This window comes from Aquarana catesbeiana, linkage group LG06, assembly GCF_042186555.1.
Source record: "Aquarana catesbeiana isolate 2022-GZ linkage group LG06, ASM4218655v1, whole genome shotgun sequence".
Classification (NCBI taxonomy): Eukaryota; Metazoa; Chordata; class Amphibia; order Anura; family Ranidae; genus Aquarana; species Aquarana catesbeiana.
Genome location: NC_133329.1, coordinates 51,575,392 through 51,587,745, shown reverse-complemented (window position 1 = coordinate 51,587,745; position 12,354 = coordinate 51,575,392). Strand labels below are relative to the sequence as shown.

Sequence of the window (12,354 nt, the reverse complement as noted above, 5' to 3'; positions counted from 1 at the left end):
TTTCATAGAAACCTCTGCAACCATTGCACATTGCACACTGCACAAGAATTTGGACATTATAGTTTGGATACAAATGTTATATATCAATTTTGTATTTATTTATATTTAGGATATATTTAGTTGGTTGGATAATAAGTCACTATTGCATGTGATATAAGGCTTTGGGGCTATGATGTTTGCACAGGTATGATTTTAAAAGAGTGGTGTATCTAGATCAGAGTAGCGCACTCAACACATAATTTATTTTTCATGATCAGTGCTATAAAAATGCATCGATTACTGTAAAAATGTCACTGGCGGTAAATGGGATTAACACACGGGGGCAATCAAGGGGTTAATGTGTTCCCTATTGTGTGTTCTAACTGAAGGGGGGAAGGGACTGTGCAGGAGAGATGACAGATTGCTGTTCATACTCTGTATGAACAGACGATCTGTCTGTTCTCCTCTCAGAGAACCGGAAACTGTGTGTTTACACACACAGATCCCGGTTCTTGGTGTGCCCCGAGCGTTCGTGGGAGCCCGGCGGTGATCGCGAACGCCAGGCACTCGCATTGGCTCTGTGGGCGAGCCCGCGCACCCTAGTGGCCGAATATGTTACCAATGTCACAGGACGGCGATTCGCGCAGCCGAGCCATGTTGCCGCAGTACAAGTGCGGTGGCTGTTCGGCAAGCGGTTAAAGTCCCACTATACCCCCCTCTTTTTCAATAATTGGTGTTCATTATGGAGCAATTTTAACAAAAATGTCTCCCACCAAAGGTTAGGAGACTCTAGTTGACTCTGAGGAAGGCTCTCTCAAAAACTCTCAAAAACTGCACCAAGTCACAAAACTAAAATCATCTCAAACTGGTTTCTTGAACATGACAATGAGGTCACTGTACTCCAATGGCCTCCACAGGCACCAGATCTCATCGAATAGAACACCTTTGGGATGTGGTGAAACGGTAGATTCTGTGTGATGCTATCGTGTCACTATGGACACCTTGTTGGATCTATGCCAAGAAGAATGAAGGCAAAAGGGGGTCCAACCCGGTAGTAGCAAAGTGTACCTAATAAAGTGGCTGGTGAGTGTATTTACAAATACCTGCACACAGGGAGATATAGATTCCAAATGATTCCTGTAACCACAAAAATACTAAAGTCACACACCACCTGTAGCAGGCCCCTACAATTATAAGGTACTTAGCAGAATAAATCATTCCTTCAGATAAACTGTTTATCGCATAGACAGGAAACTATTTTGAATATTTTTATTTTGCTTTGAACTGATATTCCATATGGACCTCACGGCTGTGCTTTATAACCATTTACAGAAAGCACAAGAGATATTTTTTATCCTCAAGATTTCCATTTGGATTGTGAGCTTTGTGGGAAGGTAATGTATATGCATACATTTTTATTCTATGTTGGACTAATATATATTTGTTTCATCTTTATATGTTTAATGCCTGCAAAGCTCCACAGGCCATTGTTGTGTGATTGGACCATTAGCAGAAGTTCCCAATGCCGGTCGTTTTGTGCATGTGCCAAATCACAGCTGTCAATGTATCTCCTGCCTGAACATCAAAGCCTGACTCCATCTGTTTGTTAGTTTAGTGTGGCAGGGTTAGGTGCTCTGTTAGGTCTTTATTTCTACCTGTGCTCATATTGGGAAGATTTCCTCTCACTTTCTCATGCCAAGACATCACTCAAAAAAAAGGGGGGGGGGGGCAACAAAAATGCAGAACTAAACCCTCCTATCCTTCACAGCTGAGGATGCGGCCATCTTGGCCTCTGTTTAGCAGTTGCCATGGTGCTGCACATGTGATCAGCTATGACATCAGCCGTTTGAGAGCCTGCTAAATCGGTAAGTAGTGGTAACACAAGCATACTGACAACCTTGACAGTTATCACCAGAGACATGCCTTGAACGTAACAGTTTTATGAAACCGTTAAAGTTGTTGTAACCACTGGAGATAGAATTATTGATCTCACTCTGATGACCACGGCGATACCTCACATGTGTGGTGCGATCACCGTTTACATGTGTGTGCATGACCTACGTACGCGTTTACATTTACACGTACGCACGGGGACGGGGCGCTTTAGATTTTTCAAATTATTTTTAGCATTTATTTTCTTTTTTACACTGTCTCTAATTTTTTTTAATTAACTTTATTGCTTTCACAAGGGATAATCAATTGGCCGACTGATCCGTCCTGTGATCGACTGACCAATCCTTCCTGCGACCGACCGACCTACCGATCCTTCATTGAACGACTCATTCTTCCTGCGATCGATCTACCAATCCTTCCTGCGAGCAACTGGCCAATCCTTCCTGCAAAATGATCCTGATTGATCATTCCATAGATCAATCCAAAGATCTTTCCTTAATTTGGTAATTTCTGCAATATACTGACCAATTCTTCCTTCGACCAATCCTTCCATTGATTGATCGTCCGATTCTTCCTTACTTTGATCCTTCCTGCGATCGACTGACCAATCCTTTTTGCGACCGACTGTTCCTTCCTGTGATTGGTTGATCCGCCCTGCTATTGATTGACCTATCCTTCCTGTGATCAAATGATTCAATCGATCTATTGACCCTTCTTTCGATTGACCAGTACTACCTGTGATTGGTTGACTGATCCTTTGTGGTCGATCCTTCCTTACTTTAATCCTTTCTGCGATCGACCGACCAATCTTTCCTGCGATCAATCCTTCCTTGGATCTATTGATCCATCCTTCCTTCCTTCAATCCTTGCTTGTTTCGATCGATCCTTCTTTCCTATCTTTGATCCTTCCTTCCTTTATTATTTTTGTGCTAGTAATTTTTTTGCAATGTTATTTATCCTTTTCCATAGAATATAATGCCTGGATGATTCTGCCTGAATACAGTATTTTAATAATCCCAAAGGGAAATTATTGCTTAAAAAACACACTGCCATTACTATTGCCCCATAAAAGAACCTTTCATGGGAGTTTATTGTGGAGACTTTACAACCACTTTAACAAAATAGGTCAGGTTTAGATGGTTTTTCATTTATTCATTTTTTTTCTTTTGGCGTGTGTGTTTTCATATCTTGGTGACCCCTGTTGCTTAATTTTTTGTCCTGGTGTCACTGGGTCAGTAAGTGAGGGAAAACCTTCTCAGTGTTGACAGAGACAAAAAAAAATATGACCCTTCCTCACTCTGGCCGAAACAATTATTTTTTTATGGTGATGGGGTAATGGAAGAATGTGTATGTGGTTGAATTAGGGAAATAAAGAATACGGCGAAGGGCAGTGTGTATAGAAGTTTTTCTGCAAAGATAAGGAATTGGGAGGACTATTTGAGGATTAGTGTTAAGAAAGGGCTGGTGGGGGGGAGTGGCTTGGCGCTTGATGGCGACAGACGCACACTTGCAGAGCTCCGTGAGGAAACCCGGCCTGCAGCGGGATACCCTGCTTCCAGCGATCCAGCTATGGGCAGAAAGCTTCTCCAGGCCCCACAGACCTGATCGAAATGCTCCACCATAACCACATCTGCCAGGAACATAACTGATCTCTTCAGAAACTAGGCAATCTCCAGCGGCAGCATGGCGGGGAACAAAATGGTGTGGACACAGCGGGAGGAGGAGGACTCCAGCGAGGATTCACTATCCATGACAGGAGGCTCAGGTAGGGGCTATACCCATACAAATCAACCCCTAACCTATGCGGACATGTCAGGCTTTGCAGCGGACATTAAATCCACTTTCTCAGCAGCCATAACGGATCTTAAATCTAAGTTGCTTGTACTGACTGAAAAACTAGCTGCTGTAGAAATGACTTCAAAACAAAGGGACAAAAGGCTGCATATCCTTGAAAATGTGGCGCTGACTTATTCCTCCCACCTTATTGAAATAAATAGACACTTGGAAGACCTGGACAACAGGGGCAGACGTTGTAATATTAGGGTGAGGGGGATCCTTGAGTCAGTAGATACAGCACAAATAATCCCAGCCTTGCAGAGGGTCTTTAATAGCCTCTTAGAAAGGCAAGAGGACACAGCAATTGACTTTGTACGAGCTCATAGAGCCCTAAGACCTAAAGGCCCTGACACCGCGCCTCCCAGAGACGTAATTTGCTGCCTGCAAAACTTCCCACTTAAAGAAGCCATAATAAATAAAGCCAGGAGAAACGACAGCATAGTGTTCAACGGTGAGACGATCATGTTGTTTTATGATCTCTCACAAATAACCCTGAAAAATCGCAGGGCTCTGCGACCCTTGCTGGATAAATTAAGGACAAATGACTTAAAATACACGTGGCGCTTTCCCTTTGCCCTCAGCGTGACACATGCAGGTAAACAATATGTACTGCGCACTCCTACAGATCTGCCTGAATTTTTTGAATTCCTGCAAATGGAGCCTATCGCACTCCCAGATTGGTACCAATAATTTCTTCTCCCACGGGCTGACGGAGGGACACAAAGATCCCCATTCTCTTCCCCAGATAAAAGGTCATCCAAAAAAATGAAACACAACCGAGGCCCTAATTCTCAAGGAGGAACTCCCAAATCCAGGCAGTCTACCTCCAGGGCCCCGGAAGAAGATCAGGGGGATCTGCAAACCTGGTAAACAACTACTTGAAACCATACGAGCCTAATTTAGTCTCAGCATCTGGGGATACGATACTGGAACTGACTCTGAATCCATAAAAAATAAGGATCTGATAGTGCCTTTTTTATAGACCGTTTCTGGTGAGAAGAAACTTTTACCCCCCCCATTTTGATTGTTGTCTACGGACTGTTGTTGGGGAAGCACTCACTATCTATCTAGGAGGCAAGAACTGGTTAATTAGATCCGAAATAACATAACCAACAGGAGAAGGACAAAGGAAATCCACTGCAAGACTATGCTCCAACACACTAGGGAAGGATAGGGGATGATACCTGTAACATAAATACTTTATGAACACTACACCCCTGTAATCCCTACATGCCAAAGAGTCACTCAGGATATCACTATGGTTAATGTCTAATGCCTTTTTCCCTTTTTATTGTTCCTTTTTTATTTATTTTATTTTTATTTTTTCACAGGGTTCTAATGTCTACACTCCAACCTGTATGCATACACTGTATACAGGCTGGATCATTCTGACTTTATAGGCCAGGTTCCTTCTTTTTTCTGGCTGCATCTTAAATTTTTTGAACCTAGGTTGTTAACTCTGTGTCACTCTATTGATAATAGAGAGCGATTGGTGAAGCGATACAGATATTGATAATCTACTTCTCAATCGCTAGGGAGCAGCTCTACCACGCTACCACAGAGTGGCACTGGTGGAACAGGATATATTTTCTTGTTCACAGGGCCACTAACTAATTACTTCGGAGTTTCAGATATACTCTGAAGTGTATAAATATCTCTCCATATTCTTTATCTTTCTTTACTACCTTTAATTCCTCCTACCCCTTCTCTAATACCTCCCCTCCTCCCCCTCCTATATACCATTGTATTATTGTACACTGATCTCTGACCAGCTTGAAGTTTTGTTTACAGACCTACTGAGACGTACCGTGCCTGTGGGTTTTCCGGATGGCCCACTATCATTTCGCACAATGTAAGGGGGTTGAACATGCCAGAAAAAAGATCCACAATCTTAAGGGAACTCAAGAAAGGTAGGCCTCACTTTGTTTTTCTGCAGGAGACACATTTCCAAACCAATCACATACCGAAACTGACCAGCCCATATTTTATAGAGGCTATACATGCCACTAACAATGATGCTAAATCAAAGGGGGTTTCAATTCTGATCAGCAAAGACGCACCTTTCAATTTATCGGACAAACTAGTGGATCCGGAAGGAAGGTATGTCTTTCTGAAGGGTACATATGCAGGGTCCCCCATCACCCTTGCAAATATCTACTTCCCCAACTCAGCACATGTAAACTTTGGCCAAAGAATGATAAATGCTCTGACAGGTTTTACATCGGGATGTTTAATTCTAGGTGGGGATTTTAATATCCCACTTAACCCACTAGTGGACACCTCCACAGGAAGTCATGCATCACTTATAAGATACTTAAAAAAATCAAACTGTTACTACATTCCTTACACTTAATTGACACCTGGCGATTTCTCCACCCGACTGATAAGGACTACACGCATCATTCTATCCCACACAACCGTTATTCACGTATAGACCACATATTTATTTCTCAACACAATGAGACCCCAGGAGCGAATCCCCTAATGATCTGGGGAGCCCATAAATGCGCAATCAGAAGAGATCTGATACGCATGGGGACACAACGCAAAAGGAAACAGGAGGCTGAGATTGTCCGACTGACAAAACTGATCTCTCAACTAGAGACCACACATAAACAGTCCTTGTCGGAATCCTCGGCCGTAGCTCTCCTAGAGGCGAGGAAAAATCTACAACAGATTTTAGAAATTAAAACAAAAACGTCTCCTGTTCTTTAAGAAAAAATATACTATGAGGCTGGCGATAAATCTGGTAAGTTATTGGCTAGGGCTCTGCGAAAGCCCAACGCCTCTAACCACATAATGGGCATCAAAGGGGCAAATGGATCCCTAGATGTTAAAACAGAAGACATAGCGCAACACTTCCACACGTTTTACTCCAGGCTATATAACCTGCCAGCACAGCATAGACCCCCTGACATTATAGGAGACAGAACACAGGCAATACAGGACTACTTGACACAGAGTGGGTTACCTCAATTAGATGAGGAAGACATGACCCAATTGGAAGAACACGTTACCTCAGCAGAAATACAACAGGCCAACAAAGCCTTAAAACCAGGAAAGAGTCCAGGACCAGATGGATTTACATCAATCTATTACAAAACTTTTACGGATATATTGACAGAACCCCTACAAAAGGCCTTTAATTCCCTGACAGAAGCAGGAACCATACCACCCGACATACTTTCCTCTCACATAACAGTTATTCCCAAACCTGACAAAGACACCACAGACTGCTCAAGCTACAGACCTATTTCTTTACTGAATATAGACATAAAGCTACTGGCCAAAATACTGGAGAATAGACTCAGACCACTTCTAGCAACCATAATAGGACCTGAACAAGCAGGTTTTATGCCGGGACGTGAGGCCAAAGACAATATCATTAAGGCATTACTACTCACACAGGCATCACATTCCCTGCACATCGAGAGCCTTCTCCTGTCCACAGACGCGGAGAAGGCTTTCGATAGGTTGGCTTGGGACTTTATGTTCGCGACCTGTACGCACATAGGTCTCAGAGAATGCATCCAGCGCCTTGAGGCGATTCAGTTCGCATTTGCAGCGCTTTATAAATCATTCATTCATTCATTCATTCATTCATTCATTCATAACCACACGTATGATGACGTGGATCAAGTCCTTGTACTACCAACCCTCAGCTAGGATAAGGGTTAATGGATCGTTGTCAGAAAAAGTAGAAATACTGAACGGTACAAGACAGGGATGCCCCCTATCCCCACTATTATTCATTCTCTCCCTGGAACCATTTATCAGAATGATTAATAAAGACGACGCAATAAAAGGTATCCCCATCAAAGATAAGGTATATAAAACGGCATCATATGCCGATGACCTCCTATTCTATGTAACAAATGCACATATCACACTCCCTAATCTTATGAAAGACTTTACACAAAATGGTTTCCTTTCTAACCTTAAAATAAACCTCACAAAATCTGAAGCCATGAATGTCAGTTTGTCCCCTACTGATCTAGTTAAAACACAAGCCAATTGCCCCTTTAAATGGGAAGGGAAAGCTTTAAAATATCTGGGGATTTGGTTGACTCCTAAAGTGTCACAGATATATGAGGCAAATTTCCCCCCCCCTTACTCCAAAAGATAGAAAAGGATGTAAAACTTTGGCACTCGACTACTTTTCGTGGTTTGGGAGGGCCGCCATCCTAAAGATGGTGATGTTGCCCAGACTTCTCTATCTCCTCAGGGCACTGCCGGTCAGAATACCACAGATATTTTTTAAAAAATTACAAACAGCCTTACTGGCTTTCCTTTGGGCACACAAAATAGTCAGGATTAAATTTACACTCCTGACCAGAGCGAAGGAATTAGGAGGGATGGGATTACCGGACTTCCAGAAATATTGTCAAGCGGCACATCTCACAAGGGTGGTTGACTGGCACTGTCATGGGGGGGCCAAGGACTGGGTAGCATTGGAAGAAAGTTTAAGCCCATATCCTCTCCTTTTTTCCCTATGGAATCCGGGGCTGAGAATGAATAATACATTGAAACAACTACCTTTAATGGAGCACACATTGAATACCTGTACAAAAGCGACCACACATTCCACATTGACCTCACCACTCAGCCCTCTTACCCCCCTGTCAGATAATTCAGAATTTATCCCGGGACTGGAAAACAGACTACTGAGACGACCCCACACCCATAAAACTTTACTAGCTGGTGACTGTTTCCAAAAAGGAAGATTTTTGGACTACATGGTCCTGAAAAGGGAAAGCGAGATACACCATATGACCATCTGGGACGTATTTCCAGATACGTAGCTACGTGAACGGCGCAACTAGACAAAGTCACTTCTCCAGACCTATGACAGACCTTGAAGCAATCTGCTCACAAGGTGAGCAACTTCAAAAAGCCACGTCTATAGCATATAAATGGCTTCAAAATCACACTCCTGAGGGAGCAGATAGATTTAGAAAACATTGGTCCTCAGTCAAACGATCACTGACAAACAGTGGACAAAGGCCTGTATTCTGGCACATAAGTGTTCAATAAGTACCAAGATGCAGGAAACGTCCTATAAATTACTTACAGACTGGTATATCACACCTGCTAAACTACACTCCTGGTATGCTCAAACCCCCAAAACCTGATGGAGATGTGGAGGTGATACAGGCACGCTTTTACACATTTGGTGGCAATGCCCTAAGCTGGTCACATTTTGGCGTAAGGTTAGGGATCTGATAAAATTGATAACCAAAACAAAAATGGAGTTGGATGCTGCCTGCTGCCTCCTCCTCATTTCCCCTGAAAAGGTACAAGAACTCAGTAACTAAACATATGCTGAATGCAGCAAAGACGTTAATTTCAACCTTCTGGAAGACCACACGGGTACCCACCATCTCACAATGGCTGGTAAAGGTCTCAGTGATCCGCGAAATGGAAGACACCCTGGCTCAAGCTTCGGATACAGTTGACAAATTTCACAAAACATGGTCTCCTTGGATTGCATTCTGTTACTTTGACGCATATAAAGAATTATGTGAAACCTAAATAAGTCAATCCTTACACATATGAGGAACATGTACCCTCACCTGTCACTAGATCCAATTGGTATACCCCTAACCTGTCCCCCTTCTTAAACCTAATTACTAGTCTATTCTCTCTCTCATCTCTCTATCCTTTTTACTTTGATTGACTATCTACACTGGTATAGATCTACCTACATTATTCGATTAATATCTGTGAACAAGTTTGTAGTCTACACAATGTTATAAATTGAGTTGAAATGTTTAGAACTAACATACAGATACAAGTAACCAGATGGTTGAATAGTGAGGACTTGATGTACTATACTAAAATGTATAACCATCAATGATTAAAGCAACGTCCATCACTAATTATTTTAACAAAATAACTACTGATAATTACATGCATCTTCAAGCCACGTCTGTAACCAATTACAAATACAGTTGTTGATGTTCAATAAACTTTGAATGTAAAAAAAAAAGAAAGGGCTGGTGAGTATTCTGCATTTTACAGGAAATGTGTGGATTATTGGCGATGGATATAAATTTGTCTCTTACTTATAGGATCAAGATTCTGTGTATCTAGTCATTCCAAATATAAATGGAAGAGAGTACAGGTAAGAAAAAAGTACCACTTATATTGTATAATGTTGTATAATGCACAGACACACAATCAGTCCCATACTGACACAACCAGAAACATGTGACTAATCACTCCTTGTAGTGTGAAACGCGTAAGCTTTGTTCCATGTTGCTGTGACCTGTATTTTGGATGACACCGTATTGAATAAAGGCAAATATTTTTGGAGTGCGGCTGTCCAGAATTTCTTTGATGTCTAACAACCAGAAACATGTCCCCAGAGACAGAATCTGTACTGTGCTGACATAATCAGAACCAATTCCTCAGAAACACATTGTTTTTTTCTTTAAAAATAACAAACATGTTATACTTACCTGCTCTATGTAATGGTTTTGCACAGAGCAGCCCTGATCCTTCTCTTCTCAGATCCCTCGCTGGCGCTCCTGGCCCCTCCCTCCTGCCGAGTGTCCCCACAGCAAACAGCTTGTTATGGGGGCACCCGAGCCAAGCCGCAACTCTGTGTATCCATTCAGACATGGAGGCGCAGTTCGGCCCACCCCCTCTCTCTCCTCATTGGCTAACTGACTTTGATTGACAGCAGCGGGAGCCAATGGTGCCTGCTGCTGTGTCTCAGCCAATCAGGATGGAGAGTCCCGGACGGCCAAGGCACTCGTGCACATTGCTGAATCGAGAGGGGGCTCAAGTAAGTATTAAGGAGAAATAATGAAGAAACTCCTGCGCTGTCAGAAATACCTATGCTAAGGGGCACTGCTGCAACACCTAAATGGCTGATCCAAACAGACAAAAGTGGTGTGAATAAAGTAAGTGGTGATTGCGCTGTGATAAAAGGGGAAGGGAGGAAGAGGAAGGGGCTAGCTCAAATGTATAGAGAGGTGAATGAAAAATGAAAAAATTATACAAAATATAAAGGTATAATGAGCATGAGGGCTAGTATCATACTAGCACATAAAAAATATATTGTAAATACTGAAACAGAAGAAAAGAAAAATCTCAGTGCAAAACTGCTAGTATCATACTAGCACATATGTGGTAACTCAGCAAATACTTATTGGTGACTCCAAGTAAATAAATAAATGGTGAACAGCCACACCACCTTTTAGTACAAAGTGCTCAAACAATGAGTCATCAGTTCCAAAAAGGCAAAATGAAAAAATTATACAAAATATAAAAGTATAATGAAATATAATAAGGTGCAGTCTCATGAGCACTAAATCCGAATAAACTGAAGAAACAAAATTGCCTGAAACGTATAAAAAGCTATAAAATGAGTGACAAATACAGTGTGGGTACAAAAAAATTGAACCAAATAAAAATATATAAATCAAACAAAGTCCATGTGCATGAGGGCTAGTATCATACTAGCACATAAAAAAATATTGTAAATACTGAAACAAAAGAAAAGAAAAAAAAGAAAAAATCTCAGTGCGAAAGGGCTAGTATCATACTAGCACATATGTGGTAACTCAGCAAATTCTTATTAGTGACTCCAAGAAAATAAATAAATGGTGAACAGTCCCACCACCTTGTAGTACAAAGTCCTCAAACAATGAGTCATCAGTTCCAAAAAGGCAAGTCCACAAGCCACAGGGAAGGGAAAAAAGTCTTCAGTGGGGACACCTCTGTGCTCACAAGCAGCTCATCTTACTGCTGCAAGACAACAGCTTGTAATCCAGTAACAAATCACCAGCAGGCAAGGGTCCCATCCAGTAGTTCAGGCGATTCGGGTGGTGGGTGTGCAGGATGATATATAAAAAACATAAGCAGACAGTATATAGTATAACTGTGGCGGCCAAAGTGGAAAAAGGGACAGGACACAGAAGGGGGATGCACTCACTTTTGTAAAATGAGTGTGGGCGTCAATCCAACGAACGCCAAGTTCATATACCTCAAAAGGGGTCTTCAAACCGTCCCCGTTTCCTCAATGCTCGTCACAATGGGATGAATATATGTGGAGTGTTGGAAGAGAGTGCACATAGCATGATCCCGTATATAAATCAGTTTATTAGGTTAAAAACAACATGGTACACTTACATTTAGCAGAAGGCTATAGTAAAAAACATCCACGAGCGCCGAGCTCGTATCCTATCGTCAGTCTGTGACAGTTCCCGTGCTCCAATCCTAACGCGTATCGTCATGTCACGTGACTTCATCAGAGGATAACACGGGGTGAAGAGTCTATGCTTTTATATGGTCTCTATGTAATGGGCGTTTGGCGGCCATTTTCTCGAAGACCGCCACTACAAAAATGGACGCCCGGCGGCCATTTTCCCGAAGCCAGCCACTGCACTGGGTGAACCCAGCACTGGACAAGTCCGTCGGCCATTTTGTTGAGGTCTCACTCTTATATTGAAAGAGGTACTAGTAGTCATAGTCATGCTTAATAAAAGGCAGCCAAGAGGCGCAGCAAGCCGCACACACTGCAAGGTGCATAGCAGCCAACTAATATAATAAACTTGGAAATGTATAGCAAACTAAAATAGTGTATAAAAAGGGGCAAATATACAGTAAAAACGAGTGTCACGTACCTGGTAGGAGTCT

The 12,354-nt window shown here is 42.3% G+C and overlaps 1 protein-coding gene across 1 annotated transcript in view; it reads left to right on the top strand.

The window, feature by feature from the left end:
• Positions 1–9,561: 9,561 nt before the first annotated feature.
• The window catches only part of LOC141147560 (NACHT, LRR and PYD domains-containing protein 1b allele 2-like), a 60,730-nt gene continuing 57,937 nt past the window's right edge, over positions 9,562–12,354 (top strand). Inside the window, exon 1 of the mRNA XM_073634784.1 lies at positions 9,562–9,832. The gene's annotated coding sequence lies outside the window, so the exon portion shown is untranslated. The remainder of the gene's footprint in view (positions 9,833–12,354) is intronic.